Below are 8,569 nucleotides of genomic sequence, written 5' to 3' on the forward strand. Positions count from 1 at the left end.
TATTTGATTTAGCACACGGTGTCACTGCTCTGCTAACATCTAATCTGATGTTTTGAATACAAGTCATTAACAGTAAGCCAACAAAACAGGGAGCTGTGGAAGAAAATGACAAAAAGTTAATAGAGCAAACAAATGATATCAAATGATCTGGAGAAACAGACAGTTTGTGCCAGTTTACACTCCAACGAACATGTTCCCTCTAATCCACTGCCTGGCCTTGGGTTATGGAGTACAGCTGCTAATCACTAATAATAATCATATTTCTCAATACATTAAGGTGAAATAACTGATTACAATTGTACATGTTTGTACTTTGGCTTCAATGTATTTTTGCCAGATGTGACTTTGCCCCTGTTTAGGCACTTCTGGTTTTACCGTTACTTACCAAAACGAACTTCTGGTTAAAGTTGTCATGAGTTTTTTCAGATATTTGGCCATAAAACACAAAAAGTGTTGTACATTTTGACCAGATGATTTCGCTAGATAGTCTGTTGTTGGATCAAATATATCACAATTCACAGGGAACATGCATGTCTGTCTGCACCAAACTCCCCTGCAATCCATCCAATAATTATATCTTTCATATAAAGAAAGCCCAGGGTAGATTCACAGTAAAATATGATAACCATAACTATTAAATAACTACATTATCAACAATTCAATCTTTATTCTCATACATCATAGAAACACCAAAGTTAGTTGGATATTTAGCTAAAAAGCCACATTGTCAACCTAATGGTTTCTCTAGTGGAAAAGTCAGCAGGTTTCATCTTCAGACTATCCATCAAATATTTGAGATATTTCAGTCAGTACCAAAACATGAACACAATTTTCTCTATCCAGATAGTTAGGAAATTTGGGATATGTTTTTTAACCACCTTCTGGGTTTTTCCAACGTCTCCTGGTATTGTTTGAAAATCTGACCAGTCTTGTCACTAGTGCAATGTAACGATAATGCTTGAGAGGCAAAAACTATTCAGGGAAATCACATCCATCTAGTAAACAGTACACCCTGATTCTAACCTTAAACATGTCCTCAACACATGAGGAGAAGCTGCCACCTTCATCTAAACTCCAGCAGTAAGTGGATCTAAGAGCTCAGCTGGCCAAAGGTTGACATGTTCTCTCACTGCTTCACTGACAGTCAGCGTCTATCTGTGTTATTCTGTTTCCCTATCGGACTCCACTTGGAGTTTGATTAAACAAATAGTCTTAGTTAACCATGAGGTATTGGAGGATTAAACGGCCCGTGTTGGCCTCTTTCTTTCCTCTGGTAAATGATATCCTGATTCATGTCTGTAGCCTGGTGTCACAGGCAGGATAAGGTTCACCTAGGGCTAACGTTGCAGGGATGTGTCCCATTGAAGCGTGAATGTATCAATACAAAGAAACTTATGTGGATAAAGGAAACATTGTGTCGCTGTTTCATTTTTAGACACCTGTTACCTGTGTCAAGGTTGGATGGTTTGTATTGTAAGAATCATGTTTCAATCCTGTTTTCGAGTGTGATTAAAAAAAAAAGGCCCTTTATGGACTCTTTGAAGTTGGAAGCTGTGAATAATCCCTACATACTGTATGGGCTTATTTGTATTTGCGATGCTTTAGCATTTGAATATTATTAGCATCCATGTTTAACGGTTACAGTTGAGGATATTGGGAAGGATTTGCAGAGGCTTTATGGACACTTCACAGTTAAACGTACATGTGCCGTCATGTTACATCAGCCTTGGCCGGACAGCTCTGGTTTCCTGCGAGCATCAGCCCCATATTAACGGCCAGATAATACTCTCATCTCCTACCCACTCACCCTGCAGTCCTCTCTAATGTTGGGCTATCACAACGTGTGAATTTTGAATGCCCAGATGAAATGTCCACAAAGGAAGTAGCCTCTTTAAATATGTAGCCTATCCAGTTGTTCTGCCGGCTTCATTAACACGGTTATCTGTGATTAATAATTCATGTTTCTCAAATATTCCCTCAGATGAGTGGAAGCGTACACAGAAATCCCATTCGTCTGCAATGCAAACACACACTGGTACATCAGCTAAAATGCTCCAGATTAAGCAAACTAGGAATTTTCATATCCAGAAGTATTTATATTTATCAGCAAATGCAGGATTTTCTTGATGAATAAGTAGATCAATGGGTCTGCAGTGCTTTGATATCACTGCCCGCTGATTATTCGGGTGTTTAGAAAGCTGCTTGCTTTTGTGGCATTTAGTTGTTTGGTGGCCGATAAAAGCAGGTTGCATTCATAAACCCTCTGAGCTGCGAGCACCTTCAAACAATGTTGACCCCTCAGTGCGTCTCCTTTTATCTATGCACTTCACTATTTGTGGCAAGGTCAATTACTGCAGCAATAGAGAGATTATTTGTCTGTTATTAGGGATCCTCTTAAGATAATGCCAAAGGTGAGCTCTATTTCTCCCAGCATGGCAAAACACACAATCAAAGGCTATATAGCACTGACAATTTTGACAGCAAGGCAATATAAAAATGTTAATACAAAGGGCTTCGTACTATAATTGAAACACTCTTGTTTTTATGCTTCAGTTGTGCTTGTTGATAAGCATTATATAAGGTAGTGTTCCTGCTGTGTTGGCATGGGTTACCCGCAGGTCTTCTGGATTATTCTCAGACTTCGGAAAAGGCAAATTAAATTAATGTGATTGTGAATGTGTGATAGTCCTGTGATGTTGCACTCCTGCCAGTTACCTAATGCATCCTGGGAAAAGCTCCAATCGGATGTGACCTCGAACAGGATAAGCTGTTTCAAACGAGGAAACGATGGAGTATATAAAGGACGTTGTTAAGAGTGGGTAAAAGAACCAATTTGGTTTCATTCCAATATCAGGCCATTCAAATATCATGTAAAGGAGAGCCATATGTTTGGATTTACAAGGTGAATGCATCTTTATTCTGAGTGCATTTTCACTTTAACACAATGATTGACATTAACTATTTCATTTTTAAGGTTAATGTACAGTCCACAAAAATGTCCATCGCTCTGGTGAAGGTCTTTGCCCATAGGAGGGTGCAAATTAAGCAATGAGGTCAAGTGTGTGCGTGTAAAGTTGTACGTTTGTGTTTATGCCAATTTGCAAGAAGAGGAATGGAGAGATGAGAGCGGTCTTTAACAGAAAAGCACATGTACTCGACACCATGGCAAAACTCATGAACTGTTTGTTGTAGATTCTTCTGTGAGTCAACCGAGAACAGGGGTGCCCACACTTTTTTGGCCGGTGAGCTACTTTTGAAATGACCAGCTCACCGAGGTCTACCAATCAAAAATAAAATCCCAAATTGCAAGGTGCTGAATAACACGTTTTATTTATACATGGGACAAGTACAACAACTCTATTTGGGTTCTTGAACAGAAACAAATACATGAATACATAAAACTAAAAAGGCATGTTAACCTCTCACTCTCTATTTCTCTATCTCTCTCTCCCTCTATTTCTCTCTATCCTCTCTCTCTCTGTTAAGAAACACATAACAAGCAGGCAAAGAAACCACTCTCCATGGTCCTGAAATCTTAAACATAAAACACAAATATAAGTACAAGGAATACAATAAACGAGTAGAACACTCAACTTAGACACCAGACTCAAATGGGTCCTATGAAGAGTCTCTCAAAGTTATAATGATATGTACATAGGTCCAATAGGCTCTCTCTCTCTCTCTCTCTCTCTCTCTCTCTCTCTCTCTCTCTCTCTCTCTCTCTCTCTCTCTCTCTCTTTCTCTCTCTCTCTCTCGCTGACTGTCCCTTCATTTCCCTTTTAAGAAACACATAAAAACAAGCAGGGTAAGAAACCTCTCTCCATGGTCCTGATATAATGCTGCAAAACACAATTCAATATATTTAGGTGGGTCCCTACCATATTCTGATGACTTGCACTGAATGGAGTCCTACAATGTTGCATAATCAGGACAGTAACTGCTGATGGCTAGTCTCAGACAGGCCTCCAAATGTTCATCAGTTAATTGGGAACGGTATTTCGACTTCACTTTCTTCATTAAGGCTGACTCGCATAAATAAGTCGAGCCGAAGAGTGAGGTCAGTGAGTTGGCACATTTTCTGACGTTTGGATACTTTTCCACCCTGAATAAGTTCCAAAACTGTCCGGCATGGGCACGCGCCTTCAACTGAATGTCGACCTGCAGCAACAACATCTCATCCTCCAGCGCAGACGGGTTCAGATGAAACACTGCTCCGATGATTTGGGCCAGCGAATCAATATCATGGTCTTCACTAAACGGATAGCACATGAATGTGGCGATTGGCTCGAGCAAAGCGAAGTCTCGGAAGCGTTTCTCGAAGTCAGATGTAATGTTATTGGCTTGCTCTGTGTAGCGTGCACTGTCAAGGAGCTCGCTGTCCTTCCCTTGCTTCTCCAGCTCAGAGGCGATGTTTTGGAAGTTGGCCAAATCTTTGCGCTGCAGCTTTGAACACAGCAGATGCAGTCTTCGTTTGAAGGCATTAATTGAGCTGATCATGTCAACCACAGTTCTGTCTTTCCCTTGTAGCTCCAAGTTCAGCTCATTTAACACGTGTGTAATGTCTGTTAAAAACGCTAGATCTAACAGCCACTCCTCGTCATCTAGACGTGTGTACTCCGCAAGCTTGGTGCCATGGAGAAATTCCTTTATCTAGGGTAGAAGCACTCGAAATCTCTGGAGAAAATTGCCCCTACTCAGCCATCTTACGTCGGTGTGTAGTAAGAGGTCAGTGTGAACACAGTCGGCATCCTCCAGATATGCACGAAACAGCCGTCTTTGAAGAGGTCTTGCCCGAATAGAACAGGCCACTTTAAGTGACACATACATCACCTCTTTCATGTTCAGCATTTTTGCACAAAATGCGTGCTGGTGTATGATGCAGTGATAATTCAGAAAGTCACAGAATGTGTTATCCTCTCTGCATTTTGCGATGAAGCCATTACAATGGCCCGCCATTACAATGGCCCACCATCGCAGGCGTACCGTCCGTTGAGATGGAACTAAACGTAGACATTTAGCATTGGCAGAATTGTCAGCAGTTCCTCTTTCGCCGTCATGTCTGTGAACACCATCCGGATAAAAACGCACAATTGCGCTGTATCTCTCACGTCAGTGGACTCGTCTAGTTGGAGTGAGAAACACTTCCTGAGTTGCTGGGTCAAATCCTCAGCCATGACTTCACAGCGACGTGTGACTGTGCTCCGCGATAATTGGACGGCCTTGATAGCGTTTACTATTTCTGTTTTGTTTTTGTAATCCCAAAACAAGGCGTCTGCTGCTTCTACGAAGGCTTCTTTCACCATCTCTCCATCTTGAAAGGATTTTTTGTGTTTGATTATAGCGTGACTCACTCGTAGAGATACTACAGTGGCTGCCTTTGCGGTGGATGTCGTCCTTAAGAAAAGTGACAGCTGTCCAGCTAATTGTGATTTAAGTTCCCTCACCTTTCTCTTTCAGAACTCGCTACTCGGAGGGAAGTCGCTGTCATATGTCTTGTGAACACTCCGATAATGCCTCTCCACGTTACCTTTCTTTGGCAGAGCGACGATTGCTTTACAAATAAGGCAAATAACCTTTGAATTTGACATCACAACAAAATATTCTTCCTCCCATTCTGGGTGGAAGTGGTATGTTTTTAGCTTTTTGCTCGGTCCGCACTCATTTTGTCTCTTTAACTTAATTTGATTTTTCCCGGCACTTGACAGATTTTGTATTGCTTTGCATTCTGGGTTAACACACTGGAAAGCGATAGGTCGCTTTTTCTGTCAATCAAGTAAACTCCTGAATTAAGTGGCAGGGAGGCCAAGGGATGAGGGATCAAAACCTGTTTTGTCTATTTTAACGGAGCTTGATTTTTTTTGACTCGCGATTTACCAGTATTGCCCCTGCGGTCGACGTACTGGGCACCTCTGATCTAGATGGTGAGAGTTTTTGTTACGTGTGTTTGTCTGTATGTGCGAATATTTTCATGCGTTGAAGCATACGCATAGCCTACTGTACAGTCAGGCTATTGTGATTTCGCACTTGTTTAATTATTATCTTACCATATATAAATCATACACATAAAACACTGCACCATTTTAATGGTATATATCATCTATTGTGTGAATCCTTTCACTGACACTTGATAAACCCCATGGTTTTATTGTGTAATACGTTAAAAATTAAGATAATAGAGAACTGTGATCATGCTGTCAGTGTGACCTCCATCAAAAAAGATTGCAGGAGTTGGCAGGTGACTCGTTTTTCCATCCTGAACATAAGCCCCTACTTGACTCGTTCATCAGCACTGAAGTGCACTTGTGCAGCAAAACCACTTGACCCTGAATAAAACCAAGAATTAGCATTGTGTAATTTTCACATTAGTTTCACATTACAGTATGCTTGTTTACAGATTAATGTATTATGTTCATGTGTACAGCTCTACAATTAACATGAAGAGTTGATGGATAAATAACTGTCTGAATTATTTAATCAGACTGTAGACCTTTTTTCCTGTGCATTCATAATTTTTGACTTATCCAATAACATAACACAATGATTCCTGTGCCAGAAAAAGGAAAATAAATGTGTACTTTTTACTGCAGTTTTGTGTTATTGTATGAAGCAGATTGGCTCACGTGGAAAAAATCCCCCCGTCCGTAACGATGAGCAGTTACTCATCCCTGTATCTGATGTGTCTCTCCTTCCCTGTCATCTGTTGGCTCACTCTGATGAATAGAAACTTGACCGCTTTAGAACAAAGGCTTGGCAATAATATGATGGGATGAGATATGAGACAGACGGGGCATCCAGAGTGTGAAGCTCCAGGGTGGTAAATTGTCGCAGCAGGTTGATAACTACCTAAGTGTCAAACAGATGCTAATTAGGCATTCTGGTAACCGTTCCTTAAGTGAATACACTGGAAGCCGTCATTGTGTAAATGTGTCTAATACAACATGACATACACAACACAATTTCACGGAATGACAGTGGAAGATACAGCAATTTGTATTTAGAAAGTTTATTGTCATGTTAATAAGGGAAATAACTGTTATTGTTAAACTAGATATGCTGAGATATTGCAATGCGTTGCCTTTTTACATTCTTTTCAGGAATTATATAAAGTTTCAATACCAGTTTCCTCTATTTGTTCAGGGATAGGTCCAAGTTGTGGGCCTCCACCGAAGGAGGAGAATAACAACTTCAAAAGGTTTTGACAGTGTATCTTTTAGTTTTCCAAAGATTGAGATAATAAATATCTACTTTTAATTTATGGATTATGTTTAGAAAAGTGTACTCGAGGATTCTTCTTCAATCTATCTGGAGGGGGCAAATTTATGGTGAAATTTAAAATTGTATTCATTGTCAATAATATTGTTGTAAGATTAAGATACAGCCTATTGCTGGGGCAAAGACAACCAACCACTGCTCACACTTATTATCTAATCCCTTAAAGTCCATTCGTGCCATATCTGATTCATATTCAATGTTTCTTTCAAAGCAGTGTTTTTCTTTGGGAATTAAAACTGCATTTAAACTAGAGGACCGTTTATAGGAGTTATATATTGCTCAATTATAGGGGAGAAAGAAAATGTAAAATGACAGGAATTTGCAGTTAGGAATAAAACACAGTCAGTCACTCTATCAGATGAGTTCAAAGTGTATGAATACAGCATTACATAAGCCAGCATTTTGTGTTTGAGCTGGATTTAGATCTGAACGAAAAACATTTGTGCCTAGTGTGACACGGATATTTCAATTTCAACCTGCATGACAAAACATGATTACATTTGGCTCACAAAGGATTTAACATCAGTGATTCCCCCCCCCCCCCCTCTTGTATAAATCTCATCAGCGTTGGCTGCTTGCCCGGTGTATGTTTTGACCGGGTTCAGTGTATTCAGGCTTTGGGGCTGACACAGAGATGTGATCATCTCTCACTGCCGCTGTCAGCTGTGACAGCCAAAAACCCTTCTGTGACCTCCCAACACACAACTGAACAATGGGATAATTAGTTGGATATACTTACAGTGACAGACACTCATACACAGGCAAAATGTTGCCATGGGAAATCCTCATAATTCTTCATGCTGACCAAGAATAAAGCCATTCAGACAACGCTGAATATGTTGGAACGCCACATCAGCGAGAATAAAAACAAAATTGTTTTCTTTGATCCCAAGAAGTTAAAGAGGACATATTTGTTCTCATTTTCAGGTTCATATTTGTATTTTCTGCCTCTACTGACTGCAGCACCTCTTTTCACCCTGAAACCAGAGCCCAGTCTGCTCTGATTGGTTAGCTGGCCGGCTTTTTATGATTTATAAACTGCTTAGAGATGTCTCGCCCCATCACGTACAGAGCGCTAGCCAAAAGGAGCACAAGTGTTACGTAGTGATGCTATTAAGTTACGGAAGTAAAAAAAGGAGTCATTAGCTTTGCAACCAGCGGCTGGAAGATGTTAAGTTGACTATCGATGAGCAAGTCCTAGCTGACTTGCTGTTCCAGATGTTGTTTCCTGATGGAAGAATCATGATAACAAGTTTCCACTCATGGTTAAATGCATCAAAAGAGCATGCAGCAAAGA

This window comes from Notothenia rossii (assembly GCF_949606895.1).
Source record: "Notothenia rossii genome assembly, chromosome: 1".
Lineage (NCBI taxonomy): Eukaryota > Metazoa > Chordata > Actinopteri > Perciformes > Nototheniidae > Notothenia > Notothenia rossii.